Here is a 19,970-nt window from a genome sequence, read left to right as displayed (position 1 = left end):
ATTGAGGGGTGTCTGCACGTAGGGTGAGCGTGGCGGTGCCTGTCTACGCACTGACTGGGCTCGCTTCGATGTGGAGTTTGGTGGCTGCAGATGCCTCATGGTTGAATGACAGGACTGCGCTGATTTATCACCACACTCAGCGAAACACTGGATGTCCCTAAATGGACGAGAGGGGGGCGTGAGGGCGGAAACAGAGGCTTTCCGGGCTGTGAGTTGCTCAGTGGAGATGCCGCCGATGTTTCTGCCGAGAGAGACCGAAGACGAAACTGTCACGAAGTATTCGCAATGAAAAAAATCCGCATATACTTTGAAGACTGCTTACGTGCGGGAATGCGAAAGCATGTCGTGACACCAGGCGTGGACGTTTGGATGAGGTTTGCGAACTTAGTTTATTTTAGTCTATGAGTCTTTTTAGTGCCCTAGCACTGACAGCGGCCATTGCTCGCATTTGGTTTGGATTGGATTGGATTGCATAACCGATGCATCACCACAAGTCTAACCACAAGCACCACCACCAGGCACACTACCAGCTGTACCATGGCGTAGGTACGTGTAAGGGATCGGTAGTGTACGCGGGGTCATCGGAACGCGGCTGGGGGCGCTCAAAGCGAAGCTTCTCCTTTCTCGGAACGCGGCCGCCAGGGAATACGGGTGGCCCCCCGCCCCGCGGTACCGATTCGCGCACATGCTGGCACGAATGTGTATTTTTGTTTGTTTTTACTTTTATTTTGCAATGGAAAGGGCGTTTTGCCCTACGGAAGCTGGAGGGCTGGCCATGTTCTCGGTAAACCAATCATGTGAGCAGTGTAACATGTTTGGAAGCTACCAAGTGTCTACTACCACGGCAGTAGTCCAGCGACACGGGACTGCATCCGGTGAAGAAAAACAGCGCGTCAAGAACTTGACGGTCACCGGCGGGTCACCCCAAATGACGACAACGTGTACAGGACCAGCGGCGTGCGACAGCTCATCGCAGCGTCCGGTGAAAGTGGCGGTGGACTGCGACGCCAAGGAGCTGGCAATGCGGACCGACGCATCGAAACCGTGAGTTTCCTTCGTCGCATTGTTCACGTCCCTGTGCATGTGTTCGAGCCGGTAGGACAGTTGAGGAGTACAGACGGCGGTATGGAGGGTTATCCATGCCGGCCCACACTCGATGTGAGGTACCGAGTAGAATTGGCGAAGGCGCGCTTGGCTTATTTTCAGGCAGAGCTTGCAAAAGTGAATGGAGGAAAGGCGCCGCTATGCGAGGAAAAACTTCCGGATTTGCAGGTGTTAGAAGCAAGGCGCCAGCAGCTAGAGCTCGAGCTGGCTAAGCTCAAACCCAGTAAACCATAAAACGTACCATAGACATCAGCAAGATATTTACGCTGGACATTAGACACCTCCATTAGACATCCATATTAGTACCGTTTACGAAAAATCTACGTACCTACAACATGAAAATTGGGGTCCAGTTCACGTTGTAGGTACGTACTGCAGACATCACGCTCTACATTTATGAGATATTTGTGAACATGTAAGTACGCCCAGTCTACGTAGCCTAGACGTCTATATAGAGAGAATATGACTATACATAGATCAATATCCAGGTGAAAATTTCTAACTGGTTCCAGTCCTACTGTTTTAAGAGACACATTTCCAGACTGGAACCAGCTGCAATACGAGATGCAGCTGACACCTGTTACAATTCCAGATGGAACCGAGACCTACTGCATCCCAGCCACAGACTTCCCTATGGAGTCGTCGGGACGTCCAAGCACTCCAGCTAGCTCAAATACAGTTGAGTAAGCGAGTACATGGCCATCATGGGAGCCCAAAACACTGCAGATGGCTTCCTAGTGCGTCAGTATTTTATTGCGCTCGGCGCTTTCACTGAATCTTCTCGTTGAGCATAATCGTCAGGTTAACAGCTGCGGTGGCATCAATACTCTTCTGCCGAGCCCAATAGGCCAGGGTTGCTGCAAAAGAAAGCATAATTGTTCACTTTTACAGGTGACAAGAGAATGGCACAGCAACCACAACAAACAAACCCAGTAATTTACGCCACTTTTACCGACGCAAGTCTATGAAGCGTGAAAGGTTGCCCTTGCAGCACTAAAAGGCACTCGTGCTGAGCGGAGTGTGCTTGCACACGCACTTCGGCACACCATCCGAACGCATGCCCACATTTCGGTAGTAGAGGCCAGTTGCATACATCACCAGCCTTTGTTTCAATACACAGCGAGTTTGGCAAAACAGCCAAACGAGTGAGCGTAAAAATATAACGTGCCGATAAATGCGTTAGAATTTTTTCATTACGAACGCAAAAATAACATAAAATACACTTCAATGAGTAAACTGAGACTGAGTACGCACCAAGAAAGGTCACGATCCCAGCCGGTGAAAACGACTTGTAGTCCTAATTCGTACTGACGGGTCCACTTCACCGAGTAGTAAAAGCAAGCAAACTGTCTTCCTTCAGCTACATCAAGGAAAGAACGGTTGAACAATCTCGCCAGCAATAATAAGGGAATAATTAATTCTGTGTCGAGGTTCTTCAAACACAATGTTCCCACGGAACACGATTGAAATCGCACACGCCCTGCGCTCTACCACTGCCGCCATGGCTGAACCTAGCCTCGTGCGGATGTGCGAAACTGTCACATATTTTGTATCGTCTCTTTTTTGTACTTAGTAGCAGGCTTGGTGTGGCATGAAAAATAAGTTAATTATTTTTAAATTGTAGCATATTACTTTTTTCACAGCTGCAATCGCCATGCGCAGTTTGCGCTATTATTGATAAAATACGATACGAACTACAACGCGATGGCGGCTTAGACAATTCACCGCACTTTCCCCGCCGCCGCCTGTCCGCAGCATAGAACAGGCATATGGGCAGCGCATGTAGCATGAAGGCAAGATGACCAATTATCATTAAAGTAACGGGCTGGATTCAGAGAGAATGCAAGCACAGCAGAGATGATCAGGGCAGGTGGGCAGATGAGGTTCGGAAGTTTGCTGGGATAAGGGGGCCGCCGCTGGCACAGGGTTAACTGGAGAAATTTTTGGCCTGCACTGGACATGATTACAGTGTTGACATGATGATAAAAAGCGGGACTCAAGAAGTTTATTCTCAAGAAATATGAGGTCACACATTCAGCAACACAAATGCCTAAGCTTTCCTCAGCTCAACATTCCAATAGTTATCATTGCTAGCGCGATTAGCAGATTTAAGACATTTTTGAAAAAAAAAATAACTCCCAAAAATTGAACTGACCCAATTCTTGTATTTTAAATAGTTGGATAAGTTGAATAAAACATGCTTAATCAGAAAAAATGGTTATTGTATAGTCCTGGCTGCTAAATAACAAACAAGTTTTTTAGTGTGTCCTCACTTTTCAGTGTGGTTGAGATAGCTTGCAGGCTGTAGCACAAGGTATAAATTGAATGTAAGAATAGTAATGAAATAACAATGCGAATCCTGACCAAAGTGACTGGCATTTCAAACCAACTGCGTACAGTTGAGTCAGAAACCTGATGCGTGTGCATTCAGATTTGTCTTTACTACTTCCCGTATTTTTCTTCTTTCTAGGCAGGATAATGTTGCCGCGAAGCGAGCACGAAAAACACAAAAACACAGGCAGCGCTGGTCATGCCTCCAATTTGTAGTCAAGAGCGATTTCAAACTTTAAATGCAGTAAGGCAACACGAAATATCGAACGATTGAAAAATATGGAATTCTTAAATTATATATCTCGCTTACATACCCAGGACGTGACAAGTAATATCTACGAGAAGTCTAGGTTAAGGCAGATATGATGTCGTGGGTACGTCTGCAGCTTTTCCACGAAAAAAGGTTGGTAGATAAGACGTCTGAGAGATTTTGGTTTGGTACATAGACGTTCAGACTTAATCTGGACATCTATGGGAGGTTTGTGGTTTGCTGGGAAGAGTCTAGGAGAGCTAGCCAACTAGCCAGGGAGAACTGCTCCGAGTCCCGAGCGGAGAGTCCGCCAGTGCTGGAAGGCAACGGCAAATGCCTGTCAAGCACAGGTCAAGAAAACAGCCAGGCAGAGGTAAAAAGTGAGCCAGATTTCTGCGAAGCTGGAGTCGCAGTTGAAGAAAGCATCTTGATGGAACGCAGCGTCGCGGTATTAGTGGCGATGATCTCGAATGTCGACGATCCGGCCGCGCAGGTTAGCTCAATCCCAAATGACACCAGGGACGCGGACGCGATTTCAGGATTGTTGGAAGTTACTCTGACAATTCCAAAAACGCGGTCTCAAGCAAGCTGCGGAAAACAGCATTTAGTTCAGCAGGGAATGGCCCGCGACGACAGATGTCAGGTCGCGGAGCTAGTGACAGGAGAAAGTCTAGCGTTGCTGGAACGGCACACTGTGTCGGTCATAGGGCATGAAGGGCCTCGTAGCCTTATTGATAGCAATAGCATTTCATCCGAGGCAGAGAGCGGAGGTGGGCGTGCTGGGCCGACTGGGCAGAGCGCCGCGCAATTATCGAACGCACCCGATGTGTGTACGGCCAGGTCATTTGAGGACCCGGAAATGAGTGGCGACTTGCCACAAGGCAAATTAGGGTCAAGTGACTGCGAGGGATCTCATGCAGCCTCAGAGTTAGACGACGCCGCGAAATCGGCAAGCGCCGATCAAGCAGGGAGTGGCAATTTCAAGGTTTGCCCGTGCAGGAACGGGAAAAATGGCTCCAAACGAGGCAGAGTAGCTGGAGGCAGGTGTGTGGCCTTCACGTTGAAAGTCAGCGCGTGGAGCAGTACGTTCCGTGCTGCAGTACACCAATTCCCGTGCGGCAAAAACGGCCGCACTGATATGATTAGACCGGACAGGGGCTATGCACCTTACGCAGCACGCGTCTCCTTTTGGCGCGCCGGAGAGAGCGTGCCCTTAGGTGCGTTGTGTGATCAGGGGTTTGGACCCATCGAGAACCGGGACGTGTTTGATCCTGGAGGGCACCAGCTGTTGAGTTCTTGCCCCGCTGTGGCACCAGTCTAATGAGCATAGCGGCCATTAGGCGTTATTCGTGTCGATTGAGACACGTGTTGGCTCGAATGCACACAGGGACGCGCGGTGCGACTAAGGAGGCTCACGTGGCCGCTTATGGACCCAATATGAGTGCCAATGAACGCTCCGGTTGCAAGTGTCTGTGTGCATGTGTGCTCATTCGCAAGGACGAGTGTGTACTTGGAGGTGGTGAGTTGGGTGCAACCCACCAACTTGGACGCCGTGTTACGGCGCACGGCAGGCATGCCACTGTGTGTATTGGAGTGTGCATTTTGCTTATGTTTTCTTGGTGCCCCTAAGAATTTTGCGTAATATTGTGTTGGTGCCCGTGTGCATTATTTTGCTTTTGGTTTTGTTTGTGCCAGTGCTTGTGTAGCTGCGGTATGTCACCCACAGGGTGGTTTCGTGACCGACACTGATCCCTTCTTTGTTATAATTCTAAAACTGCCATTTGGGCCCTTTGTAGAATCTTGGGAAGGGCGTGTAAGGGATCGGTAGTGTACGCGGGGTCATCGGAACGCGGCTGGGGGCGCTCAAAGCGAAGCTTCTCCTTTCTCGGAACGCGGCCGCTCGCGAATGCGCCGGGAAATACGGGTGTCCCCCGCCCCGCGGTTCCGATTCGCGCACGTGCTGGCACGAATGTGTATTTGTGTTTGTTTTTACTTTTATTTTGCAATGGAAAGGGCGTTTTGCCCTACGGAAGCTGGAGGGCTGGCCAAGTTCTCGGTAAACCAATCATGTGAGCAGTGTAACATGATTGGAAGCTACCAAATGTGGACCGGGCTTTTAGGACTTTAAAACCGGGCCCCGGAGCCGGAAGCGGGGTTCCGCGCTAAGGTGAGATGCTATGCATCTTCGGCTACGCCGAGTAGGGGCCTCCTCTAGTATTAGCCAGTTCCACCTTTTTGTTGTTGTGTATCTCTTTGCCGTCTCGAGTGCCTAAACTTGTATATGCAATGTAAATAGCTGTAGTGGTGAGAAGCCATGTCTAGAGCGCTTGAGCAGTGCGCACCTGGTAACAAAAACCGAAATTAGAGAGCAGCCCCTCATTACAGGGCAAAGTTTTCGTGCCTGCTTTGTTTACGAGGCTATCTGGCGCTACTTCCGCGCAAGCGTTGCAGCTGGACCCTAGAGGCTGCCACAAAATCTGGATTTGTTTGCAAGGAAGTGCACCGCCCGAGCGCTCTAGACAAGGCTGCTCACCACTGTACATAAACTTCAAGTATTCGCCTTACCCCTGCATCTCAACTGATCACAAGACCGTCTCTGACGGGGCACCCCTGGTGCGAAGGAACGCTTCAGTCTTCAAGTGAACAAACCGTCTCTGGCGGGGCACCTCTGGTGCAAGGAAACAGAACCTGATCTTTACTTACGGATTTTGTTTTCGCGATTACCGAGCTTAACCAAGCTAAGCCACAGCGAGTTTTTTCTCGCTTTGTCTGTGTGTCTGAAGCGGGCTTTGTGGCAGGCTGCTCAGTTGCCCACGTTATCAGGCGGCTGCTGATCTAATAATGAGGCTGCTCGGGAAGAGCAACTGAGCCGCAACCCAACACAAGCGCCACCGATGGCAACAGCTTCCCTAGCGCCTGCCTTGTGCCACTGCGCCACTGCTCACCTGCTCACCGGGTAGCTTACTTGCCAGGGTGTTGCTGGTGGGCAGGTGAGCCGTGGCGTAGTGGCACAAGGAAGGTGCTATGGCAGGTGTTGTCATGCCCACCTTTCACTTTTGCATGAAAGAACATATATACCAACATCAACCTTAACCTAGCAGAGCAGGGTAGCACCAAAGCACATCATGCTAGCACAGATATCCGCATTTAACCTAATTACCCAAATCAACTGACATTTTTTTTGAAGTATGACACCTCCCTCCCACGCACGCACGCACGCACACACGCCCACGCACACACACACACACACACCCACACACACACACACACACACACACGCACGCACGCACGCGCGCGCACACACACAAACACACACACACGCACACGCACACGCACACACACACACACATACACACACAGATAAGTTGAGGACTCTGATGACGTTCAAGACGATCGCAGTGGTGCCCTCCTGCGCAAAATAAAACGATACGAGCACAGTCCTTCTTTCCAATGTCGTTGAGACTAAAACAGCCTAGGCCTTTGATAGGGGGCTCAGGGCATGCCATGAGCGTGACTGGGGCTGCTTGAAGCAGCGTCGCGCTGGGAAAATATCTTTCCAACAGCTTCAGTTCCATCATTGAGACGGCAGATTCGGGATGCACCAGAAATTTGGTTGTAACTTGGGCAACTTGCTGCTGGACCTAAAGACCGGTCTGAGATCCTGTTTATCCAAGTAGAAGATTTGATTCGTAGTTGTGTGATCAAAGTCTTGTTCTGGAGTTCGTTCTAGAGCTTCGGGCACCGATGTTGTTTTTTGATTGCAGACTCTCCATTAATGTCCATTTCTTGAGCAGTGAAAGCGCCTTTTACCATTGGCTGGGAAGATGCTTCCTGAAGCGGTGTGTTGACTAGCAGCAAACCGAATGTCTGGTCACAACTTGCTGTCTTGAGGGATATGGGACTCACTACGGGCCTGTATTTGACGAAATGACTGTTTCTGCCACAAGTTGTGATTTTCACTTGAATGACGATGGACGGCTTGTATTCTTGCAGTGGATTCCTGTGGGTCTGTGACCGTTTGCTCAAGCTGCGTTGCGACGCGAACAGCTTGTAGGAATGTACAAAAAACCCCTGTCCCATAGTAACGGCCGCGCCAAATTATCACGCTATGTTACGCGCGCGCCGTTTGGGACGTCCGCGAAGATTATAGGCACACTCCACATTCGCCACCTCAGGGGCTCTACAGCCCAGCTTCCTTTCGCGCCCCGTGGCGACGCTGCCGAACTGGCTTTCCTTTCTTCACCTATCAGAATTGAGGAACTTTCGCTCCACAGCCCGAGAGCACGAGAGGTTCTACCGAGGCTCGGGCGTCTTCTTGCGGGAGCCGTGCACACGCACCCATGACACACACCTGCCAAGGAGATCGCTGTGGCCGCATACGACGCAGATAGGAAGCCGAGCGCAGCACTTTCAGACGAGCGCACTGTAACGAACCTGACGGTCACGCGAATTTCGTTGGTTGCATCCGATGTTCGTAGTAAGTGGACACTTCTCTCTGTAGCCATAATTATTAAGTGCGCCAAAGTGGTGTTGATTTCTTAAAAACTTCGTTATGCGCGTCTATATCTTGAATGCAGACCCTATCGCTACGCTTTCTAGGCTCTCCAGGACGGTTCTGTTCTCCTCGCTGAGACTCCTGGCGCCACTACTGGATATAACTAATAAGGGTTGCAACGTGCAAGGCAGCTCGTGTAAGGACGGCCATCCAAGGACGGTGCTCCAAGACTTCCATATCAAAACTTTGATGCGACCGTTTGTTGCACAGCGTTCCGGGTAGTGTCATACGTGGTTTCGCGTGTGTGCGGGAGGTGTCATACTTCAAGAAAAAAAATGTCAGTCGATTTGCGTAATTACGCCAAATGTGCATATGTGTGCTAGCATGACGTGTTTCGGTGCTACGCTGCTGTGCTATAGGTCAAGGCGGTGGTTGCTGTATGTGTTCTTTCATGCAAAAGTGAAAGGAGGACATTTCAACACCTGCTATAGCGCCTGCCTTGGGCCATTGCTCACCTGCCCGCCGGCAACACCTTGGCAGGTAAACCACCCGATGGGCACGTGAGCAATGCGTCCCGGGTTTTCGCCTGGTTACCACCGGCTACACCTTGGAAAGTAAGCCACCAGATGGGCAGGTGAGCAGTGGCGCAGTGGCACTCGCAGGTGCTATGACAGGTGTTGCTATCGGTGCCACTTGGGTTGATCTTCCCGAGCTGCCGCTCATGATTAAATGGGCTGCCGCCTGATACGGTGGGCAGGTGAATAGCCTGCCACAAAGCCGGCTTGAGACAGACAGACAGACAGACAGACAGACGGACGGACGGACGGACGGACGGACGGACAGACAGACAGACAGACAGACAGACATACAGACAGACAGACAGACAGACAGACAGACAGACAGACAGACAGACAGACAGACAGACAGACAGACAGACAGACAGACGGACGGACGGACGGACGGACGGACGGACGGACGGACGGACGGACAGACAGACAGACAGACAGACAGACGGACGGACGGACGGACGGACGGACAGACGGACAGACAGACAGACAGACAGACAGACAGACAGACAGACAGACAGACAGACAGACAGACAGACAGACAGACAGACAGACAGACAGACAGACAGACAGACAGACAGACAGACAGACAGACAGACAGACAGACAGACAGACAGACAGACAGACAGACAGACAGACAGACAGACAGACAGACAGACAGACAGACAGACAGACAGACTGACGGACGGACGGACGGACGGACGGACACACAGACAGAGAGACAGACAGACAGACAGACGACGGACGGACGGACGGACCGACAGACAGACAGACAGAGAGACAACGCAGAACTGCGGGGATTGACCTCTATAAGAGCTAGGTCACTAAGAAGACTCATCGCCTAAAATAAACTTCGTTCGCAAACCGCATCTAAGCGCCTACGCTGGCGTCCACTACAGGCTTTCGCATTCCCACACGTAAGCAGTCTTTAATGGCTTGCAGTTTTTTTTCATTGCGGCTACTTCGTGACAGTTTCGTCTTCGGTCTCTCACGGCAGAAACATCGGCGACATCTCCACTGAGCAACTCACAGCCCGGAAAGCCTCTGTTTCCGCCCTCACGCCCCCCTCTCCTCCATTTAGTGACGTACAGTGTTTCCTTGATTGTGGTGATAAATCAGCACAGTCTTGTCATTCAACCTTGAGGCTTCTGCAGCCACCATACTCCACATCGAAGCCAGCCAAGTCAGTGCCTAGACAGGTACCGCGACGCCATCCGTGTCAACCTTCATGGCTCGGACTACGTGAGGAGCACCCTCAATTCTGCCCACGTTTTCCGTCGTTTCTGTCCGCAACAGGGCGCACCACCTCCCGATGATGTCTAAGAAAAGCTCACAATGTCACCTGCTTTTCGCATAGATACTGCATGCACAATGGCTGGGCTGCTCTGTGCTCTGGTGTCTACGAAATCCATGATAACAGTCCCCAGTCCTGTTGAAAGTCGGCGCGCAAAATAAAACGCGCAGAAGCTCTCAGGCCCCATGTAACGACATAAGACGTGACACGGGCCTTATTTCCTGTTGGGATGTTCAGGAGCGGTTGCGCATTGGAGCGGTTGCGCATTGTGCTACAAGCGCTCAAATCCGCGCAACTCACCATCAAAGCCGAGAAATGCCATTTTGGCTTTGAGGAACTTCGCTTTCTTGGTCACGTTGTCAGCGCACAAGGTGTTCGCCCGGACCCTGACAAGACTGCTGCCGTCTCAGGTTTTCCACGCCCAACTGACAAGAAGGCCGTTCGCCGGTTTTTAGGCCTGTGCTCCTATTATAGGCGCTTTATTCAAGATTTCTCGAAAATCGCGGAACCGCTGAACGCACTGACCCGTGACGACACGCCCTTCCTCTGGGGGACCGACGAAGAGGCTGCATTTGTCGAGCTTCGCAGCCGTCTGCAAAGCTCTCCGATACTCGGCCATTTCGACGAGCATGCTGCCACGGACATCCACACTGACGCCAGCAATGTTGGCCTTGGTGCAGTACTGATCCAGTGGCAAGACGGTGCAGAACGGGTCATCAGTTACGCTAGTCGGACACTTACGCGCTCCGAGACCAATTATTCTACGACGGAGAAAGAATGTCTTGCAGTGATATGGGCCATCTGCAAGTTCCGACCGTACCTCTACGGACGACCCTTCCGTGTGGTAAGCGACCACCACTCCTTATGCTGGCTGGCGAGCCTCAAAGACCCCTCAGGACGCTTGGCTAGATGGAGCTTACGCTTGCAAGAATACGACTTAACAGTAGTTTACAAGTCTGGCCGCAAGCATCAGGATGCGGATTGTCTGTCGCGCGCGCCTATCCCAATCAATACCGAAGAAACCACCGATGATTTTCCTTTCCTGGGCTCTGTTAGTACCACCCAAATGGCGCAGCTTCAGAGGGCGGACACGGAGTTGGCGCCGCTCATCGATTACCTCGAAGGCAGTGAAGCTCCCATTCCGCGTGTGTTTCTTCGAGGGCTTCACACCTTCACTTTACGGTCTGGTGTTCTCTACAAGCGCAACTTTGCCAACAGCGAAGAAGTGTTCCTACTCGTCGTACCATCACAGCTGCGGTCTGAGATCTTGAGTGCCTGTCATGATGCACCATCCGCCGGCCACCTTGGAGTCAGCCGTACACTCGCGCGGATTAGACAAAAGTATTATTGGCCCAGGTTACTCGCATCGGTGCGGGCCTACGTCAAAACATGCCGTGAATGCCAACGTCGGAAGACTCCTCCATTGAAACCGGCCGGATTTCTTCACCCCGTCAATCCACCGAAGACCCCTTTCCATCAAGTGGGCATGGACCTCCTTGGCCCATTTCCGAAGTCTTCGTCTGGAAAGCGTTGGATAGTCGTTGCGACTGACTACCTCACACGGTACGCTGAGACCACGTCTCTTGCCAAAGGCACTGCTGCTGAAGTGGCGCAGTTCTTCGTCCACAACATTGTCTTGCGTCATGGAGCACCCGCCGTTGTTGTTACTGACCGGGGAACTGCTTTCACGGCCCGCTTAACCCAGTCCGTGATGACTCTGACGCACACGAGCCACCGACGTGCTACGGCGTATCACCCGCAGACAAACGGGTTGGTAGAGCGACTCAACCGCACACTAGCCGACATGCTATCAATGTACGTTGACGTCGAGCATCGAACTTGGGACGCCATTCTGCCGTACGTAACGTTTGCGTACAACACCGCCCTGCAAGAAACAACCCGACTGACCCCCTTTCAGCTTGTCTTCGGTCGCCAGGTGACCACTCCGTTGGATGCTATGTTGCCCGTCGACCCTTACTGCGACTCTGACGCTGACATCGACGTAGATACCTTCGTTCAGCGTGCTGAGGAAGCGCGTCAACTGGCCAGCCTGCGCATCCACCGTCAACAGGAGGCTGACGCCACTAAGTACAACTGTGGACGCCGTTTCGTCAGTTATGCTCCCGGCGACCTTGTGTGGATTTGGATACCTGTTCGTCGCCGCGGGCTCTCTGAAAAGCTGCTGCGCCGATACTTCGGCCCTTACGAAGTAGTGCGCCGCATCAGTGATGTGACTTATGCAGTTGCTCCCGCCCCGACAGCTTGTTCATCGCGCCGGTCGCACCGAACTGAAGTCGTACACGTTGTTCGCATGAAGCCTTACCACGACCGGCTACCTGACTGAACTGCGGTCCACTGCAGCTGTGTTCTACCCTTTCGCTGACTTTTCACTCCCAGCCGCATCGTGTCGATGCTGCAGAAGAGGGGGGCAGTGATACATGCATTCGAAGAAGAGACAGAAGTAGCGCATGCGCTAGAAGAGGAAGAAGTTAGTTGGCTCTCTCGCGCGCGCTCGAACCACTAGGGGACCGCCGCAGGTTTTTCGTCTCTGCGCGGGTGTTCTTTTTGGCGTTGCACGCTACAATATTACTACGACGAAGAGGAAGTGGAAGGTAGTGCCCGCTGCGTAGTTCCGTCTTGCCGCACCTCCACCAAGATGTTACGGGGGAAAACTGTTGCGTATGCACGTGGTTGCGTATGCTAGCCGCCTGCCTTCACCTGCCGAGCGAAATTACTCCATTACGGAACGTGAGTGTCTCGCTCTGGTTTGGGCTGTAGCTAAATTCCGGCCATACTTGTTCGGGCGTGTTTTTTCTGTTGTCACGGACCACCACGCCCTATGCTGGCTGTCCTCTCTGGAAGACCCTTCTGGGCGTCTTGGCCGCTGGGCGCTACGCCTTCAGGAATATTCGTACACTGTCGTGTACAAGTCTGGACGTCTCCATCACGACGCTGATTGCCTGTCTCGGTACCCTGTCGAGCCACCTGCTCTCAGTGACACTGACGATATCCCTTCCCTGTTTCGCATTTCTGATCTACACAACATCGCCGAGGAGCAGCGCAAAGACCCATATTTGCAAACCATCATCGAGGGCCTCAGCTCTGGAAGCTTGAAGCACTCCCTGCAGCTCTTCGTTACTAAAAATGACATTCTCTATCACCGCAACTTCTGTCCTGACGGGCCCTCACTCCTTCTAGTCATTCCCCAGCAGCTGCGGTCTTCTATAATTGCAGAACTCCATGACCTGCCTGCAGCTGGCCACCTTGGTGTGGCACGAACTTACGACCGCATACGGCGCCGTTTCTTTTGGCCTGGATTATACCGTACAGTCCGGCATTACGTCACCAATTGCGACCTTTATCAGCGCAGAAAGAAGCCTTCGGCACCACCTCCTGGTCTTCTGCATCCTATAGACGTGCCTGTGGAGCCGTTCCCCCGTGTAGGGCTCGATCTCCTCGGACCATTCCCGACCTCGGATTCCGGAAATAGGTGGATCGCAGTAGCCACAGACTATGCCACTCGGTATGCGATCACCCGTGCGCTGCCTACGAGCTGCGCGACCGATGTCGCTGACTTTCTTTTGCACAGTCTTATTCTACAACATGGTGCCCCTCGTCAATTACTCACAGACCGCGGACGCTATTTCCTGTCCAGAGTTGTCGACGACACCCTGCGTTCGTGTTCTACCAAGCATAAGATTGCCACAGCATACCACCCACAGACAAACGGGCTAACCGAACGTTTGAATCGAACATTAACAGACATGTTGTCTATGTACGTCTCCCCCGACCACAAAGACTGGGATCTCGCCTTGCCCTATGTGACGTTCGCTTACAACACCTCCAGGCATGACACAACTGGTTACCCTCCGTTCTATCTCTTATACGGCAGACACGCCGTCCTGCCATTGGACACACTCGTGCCATCCGCTGACCGTCCCGTCACCGTCTTCGCCCGGGACGCCATTGCTCAAGCTGAAGACGCTCGCCAAATCGCCCGAATTCGGCTCCAAGCGTCTCAACAAGCGCAGAAGTCATTGTACGATAATCGCCATCGTCATGTCACCTACGAACCGGGGTCGCTCGTTCTTCTGTGGTCCCCTTCCCGTCGCGTCGGTCTCTCTGAAAAACTTTTGTCTCCCTACCATGGTCCTTATCGTGTTGTGCGTCAGGTCACCGATGTCACGTATGAAGTTGCTCCTCATACACCTGCATCCTCTTCATGTACACCACCCACCGACATTGTTCACGTTATGCGCCTCAAGCCCTACCACGCCGCTCCTCTATCACCGGCCTAACGCCGGGACGGCGCTCATGCCGCCGGGGGTCATGCTACGACGAAGAGGAAGTGGAAGTCGAAGTGGTCTCCCGCGTGAAAGGGTCGCACGAAGAAGAAGAGGTTGTTGGTGCTTCCTGCTGGCGTTGGTGCTTGCTGATGCTCGCCGCTAGGAACTATTCACCTACCGCTTTTAAATAAATGTAAATAGTTTTCCCCCGTAACAATATTTCTAATTTCCTGAAAGTACAGCCCAAATGGCATAGAAGTGTTCTTGTTTTACCTTTACATCAACGTACCTGTGGGGAAAAATATTTACCAAAAAAGTGTCCGTTTAATCACTTTTCCGTAGAGCGAGGGGAAGCTGTATTAGATTGCATTTCCGCTATAACGGCTGCAGGTTGGCGCCAGTACATATAAACGAAGTCCTACATTTTCCTCGCGATCACGTTCGGAGCGTGCCATGCAGCATGCTTGGACGTGCATGACAATGAAGACCGTTCGGCTGCTACGTGCTGTGGATTCTATGCTCGATCCCTGTGGTGATCGCAGTCTGCGCTCTAGTCATCATGGCATCGAGGGTGCCCTCTCCGTTCTACGCGCCAGGTCGCGACGATTCCTGATGCGAAGAATACGTCGCATTGCTGTCTAGAATCGTCAACCGCACCATCAGCCCCTGCAAGTCATCTACGACTTCACATGCGACAAATATAGCGCTCAAGCAGAACCAGGAACCCTCCTGGACGCTCCTGGAATCGACAGCGCCTGGGGATACAGACCTTCGAACACTCCTGCAGGCAAGCTCAATTACCAATTCTACCGAAGCTGCATTAAAACCGCTGTTCAAGGAGAAGGGCTGGGCGCCCGGACCGCAGCAACTGTACTAGAGTTTCTGGCTCAAAGTATAACGTCAGCGGCGCGCCATATTGTCGAAATTAGCCTGAAGTACGGCATCGAGTTCCCAGTTTCTTTTCTAAGCGAGAACATGTTGAAAGCACGGCGCTCCCCTCTACCTCGCAGAACTTTTCTCAATGTCCATCACATTGCGGTTACCATCAACCCGATTCGAGCACAACAACTTAGCCCAGAGGCTGAGCAGGTATATCTTCGTATCCGACGTGATGCTCGCCGTAAAAGCAACCAGGCTTTGAGCTTTAACGTCTCCGAGCGTGAAGTGGACGAGACAAGCTCAGATTTTCGCGTCGAACCACGGGTAGCGTACTCTGCTTCCAACCTGACAGCTCTGCACAACCTAATTCCGACGTTCACAGTAGCGCAGTGGCAGACTCTCCTGCTAAATATCACAAGAGCGAAGCTCAGCGGCGCCGTTTATATCATTTCCGACATCGGCGCCCTCAAACGCTTCTTAAAGATTCTGCTGGACCAAGCTTCACGGCCCAAGATCATGGTCTTCTCGCTCGTTCACGCAACGTATCGCCTCCTCATTGGTGCTGTGCAGTAGAAAGATAAAAGAGATATACGACGACGATACTTTGCTTACTGCCAAGAAACGTCAACTTATAATGTCGGACCCTTGCTAATTGTGGACATAATGCAGACGTTGAACGCTGGGAAGCTGCATGACGTCATGCTGCGAACTTACTTCCACTCCATTACGAAGGCAGTAGGCGAAAGGGCAAGAACACTGGTAGCACCCGAAGACATCGACTCCGTGAGAAAATATGTACAGAGTACACGCCTGCTCCTACCAAGTGAAGTCTTTCGCCTGGATTTACATCTGCCACAGCTCACCAACGATTTTTCGGGAAACTATCTAACTATGCGGAAATCCCAATGGACATTTTTCACTATCGCAATGCTTGGTGATTATCCTCGACTTGAAGCTTTGAGAAGCGCAGTCCAATGGTTGCCAGGTTTCTTCAACAACGTCGTGCTTCTCCCAATCAAACCATATGCTACCGTGAAGATTACATCCGCTCTCGATGATGTCGTTCCGTTTGCCACTCTCGGCATGTTGATGGCAGACGCCGTTTGGAGAACCATTTTCAGCTCGAAGTGGAGCGCCGAGACGAACCGAAGACTGCAGCGCCATCGCGTGCGTGTCGATCAGGATGCGAGAATTCAACGTGGCGTTCGTTTCTTCTATCCAAAGCAAAGCTTGGACGCCGTACTTGACGCTTCTCGACGTGACCGCTGGAATGCCACAATGACATTCTACTCTTATCGGCTGCAGAAAATATCGCGGAGCCAACTGTTCTTTCTCCTCATCATTTTCCACTACTACTGCTCTGCAGCAACGTACTTAACACCCGGCTACAGGCGCTCCGAACCCAACTACCTCTTTCTTCAGTCTGACGACTTTCGCGAACCCTGCGGCTACAGTTCCAGGCCAGCTGGTGCTGATACTGCTGGCTGATAGGATTAATTAAATCTTATGCTTCTATTAGGTCAACCTATGTTGTTTGTTTCATTGAAAGCTGGTTACATTTAAAAATTTTAACGAGCTCAGTCAAGTTTCATAATCGAATATCAATGTTTTGCGGTCACTGCATAGTTGTCTTAGTTGTGCTCTCCACAGAGCAGCTTTCCCACGATAGTCCATGGTTTTCATGGTAAGTACTAACAAACAAAGCGGTACGTTGCTAACACTTTGTAAATCTAACAATATGGCATGTCGTTAAACTTATAAGTGAATGCGAAGAATAGATTACTTTATCTTTGATACAATAAGCGCTCACATCTGCACCTGCCCAAAATACGCACCTTCCAGGACAAGGAGGTGATTTCTTAAAGCAAGCAGGACTCTCAAGAGAGAATGAGAGAGCTCTATAATGGAAAACATATTAACCGGCGTGAATATTCACTGACATGCTAATCTGCGTAGGGGAGGGAATAGGGGAGTTAATGTGAAATAAGAGCGCTAGAAAAGAGTGCGCTCATTGAAGAGGGTTGGAACGCAATAGTTCACTGCATGATTGCTTGTTTGGATGAGACCGAAATCACGTTCTGAGCATGTACAGCGGCGTGAACTGGTTCTCGGGCAATTTACAGTTTGTCCAAACACCAATAATGTCTATATAGGCAAGGTGGAAAAAACAGCGTAAACTAAGACAGAAAACACAGAAAAGAGGGGAGACACTACAAGCGCTGACTCGCAACTAAGGTTCATTAGAAAGAACAGAACAGAATATATCCAATAACCACCCACGACTGCGTACGTCATAACAGATTACGTGGAAGGCGTGCAAGATGATCTAAACAGGAGCATCGCGCGTGTGCACCCGGTTATTTAAGTACCTAAATTCCAAATCTGACAAGGGCACTGAAGGAACACTCACGCACCGTTTGCCGTTTTTTCGGATAAAGAACGCGTCCATCAGCTCCCGGGTCACCTTATCTTGGTGGAAAAAAAGCACGTTAGTTTTCGGGAAAAGGGGTGTGCATTTGCAAACCCGGCAGTGTGCGGGAAGGTTGTCTCGCGAGTCACTGCCAAGTAAGTTGCGGTGCTCAAAGAGCCTTGCATTTACACAGCGCCCCGTTTGCCCGATGTACTCTTTACCGCAAGACAGTGGCGACCGATATACAACACCCTTTTTGCAAGGAATGAAAGGCGCCACATGTTTTGTTGTACAGGCCTTGCGATTCTTGTGGACACCAGCCGCCAGTTTTTTTGTCCACTTGTGGGCAAATTGCAGCGAGCTTCTTAGGAGCCCAGAATACCAGCCTAACATCGTACCTCTTTGCCACGCTCTTTAACCCATGGGAAAGCCTGTGAGCGTACGGAATGACAGCCGGCCTACGGCGCTCACTGTCAACACGGCCTCTTCCGTTGGCCCCTGTCTTGACCCACCTCAAAACTTTTTCTCCTGCCCTGGAGGTTACGTGGTCGGAAAAACTACTACTTTTCAATCGTACCACTTGCTCTGACACACTTTCCGCAACACGGTGGTGGCACGACCTAGATGTGGCGGCCTTAAGGCACGAAACAGCGATACCGTCCTTGATCAGTTTTGAGTGCCCTGACTCATGACCGAGGAGTGGCTTGACGGTGCGCGGGCGATACATCCAGCAAAGGTGTCCCGGAGTAGCTCTCAAAGACATGTCAAGAAAGCGTCGCTCGTTGCCAACAGAAACCTCCGTAGTAACCTCCGTAGTTTCTTGGCATGTGAAGCGTGGACTATGACCGGTGGATGTTCAGGTGGCTTGCGGGCTGCTCGTCCCTTCCAGAGGCCACACGAGAAGGCTGTCACGAATCCTTCGCGCTGAGTACTGGCGTCAAGCACGCTTCTTCAAGGATCACTTGTGGCTGGCCTGCAGTACAAGCGGTAATGAGAGGTTCTACCGTGACTGGTGCGCAACGGCTTCCAATCGTCCCTTCCGGACGATTCGCTTCAGTAGTTCCGATATACAAATCTGGCCCTCGAAATAAAGTGTCAAACTACCGTCCTATCTCACTTACCTCAGTTCCCTGCAAACTTATCGAACATATTCTGCATTCAAGTATTATAAAACATCTTGAAACCCATGGCTTGTTAAACCCCTACCAGCACGGTTTTAGGAAAGGATTGTCGTGCGTCACACAGCTGACCGAATTCGCCCATGACATTGCCAAAGCCATAGATGCCAGCACCACTGTCGACTGTATCTTTTTAGACTTTCGTAAAGCTTTTGACACCGTTCCACATGATTTGCGTATACAGAAATTGTACTCTTATAATATTGATTGTCGCAGAATTGCCTGGGTAAGTGAATATCTGCACGCGAGACGTCAATTTGTAATGATTCATGGAGCTGAATCTGATGTTGTTGATGTAACATCAGGCGTCCCTCAGGGTTCCGTCTTGGGACCTCTTCTTTTCTTACTGTACATCAATGATATCACTGAAAATATAGCGTCACACATGAGGATGTTTGCAGACGATTGTGTTCTGTATAAAATTATAACATGTAATGCTGACCGTGATGTCCTTCAAAACGACCTTGACACTGTTCATAAGTGGTGCGAAAACTGGAAAATGAATCTAAACTTGGACAAAACAGTGTGCATGGCGTTTTCGAGGAAACGCACAAAGCTAGTACCCACATATACCATAAATAATGCAAATCTGAAAATAGTTGAAGAATTTAAGTATTTAGGTGTATATTTCACGTCATCGCTCTGCTGGCATCGGCACGTTGGTTATACAGTTGGAAAGGCCTGCAAATCCTTAGGATTTCTCCGCCGAAACACTCGTTCCTTCCCGCAAGCTACCAAAGAACTCCTTTACAAAACTTATGTGCGGTCAGTGTTGGAGTATGCTAGCACAGTGTGGGATCCTCCTACCACAGGTGACAAAGAAAAACTTGAGAAAGTTCAGTCCTTGGCGGCTCGATACGTACTTGGTAAGTCATGTGAACGCAACTTCAGTGCAACAATAGCAAAAAAAGTCCTTGTTTGGGAATCGCTAGAACAGCGGAGAACTAAGCAGAGGCTCAAACTCTTCCATAACATATACTACTCCCACATTGGCATTCCACGCGAAACATACATCTTCATACCACATTACGTATCCGCACGCCTTGACCATGATCAAAAAGTACGTGAATACAAGTGCAGGACGGCAGCATACAGCGACTCTTTTTTTCCGAAAACCATTCGTCAATGGAACCGTTTGCCGGCCGTTGTTACTTCGATCTCATCAAAGGCATCCTTT

The 19,970-nt window shown here is 50.9% G+C and overlaps 1 protein-coding gene and 1 long non-coding RNA gene across 5 annotated transcripts in view; one reads left to right on the top strand and one right to left on the bottom strand.

The window, feature by feature from the left end:
- LOC149343440 (uncharacterized) overlaps positions 1-19,970 on the top strand; it is a 200,399-nt gene that overhangs the window by 77,186 nt on the left and 103,243 nt on the right. The window lies entirely within an intron of this gene.
- Positions 1,840-2,425, bottom strand: LOC149343441 (uncharacterized). Its single transcript, XR_016282711.1, has 2 exons — positions 2,359-2,425; positions 1,840-1,961 (listed from the first exon to the last, which is right to left on the bottom strand). It is a non-coding gene; the product is annotated as an uncharacterized LOC149343441 (long non-coding RNA).

Source organism: Amblyomma mixtum, chromosome 5, assembly GCF_055824585.1.
Source record: "Amblyomma mixtum isolate Tamu chromosome 5, ASM5582458v1, whole genome shotgun sequence".
NCBI classification, from domain to species: domain Eukaryota; kingdom Metazoa; phylum Arthropoda; class Arachnida; order Ixodida; family Ixodidae; genus Amblyomma; species Amblyomma mixtum.
Note: the sequence above shows the minus strand (reverse complement) of the source record. Positions and strands in the feature narration are given on the sequence as shown.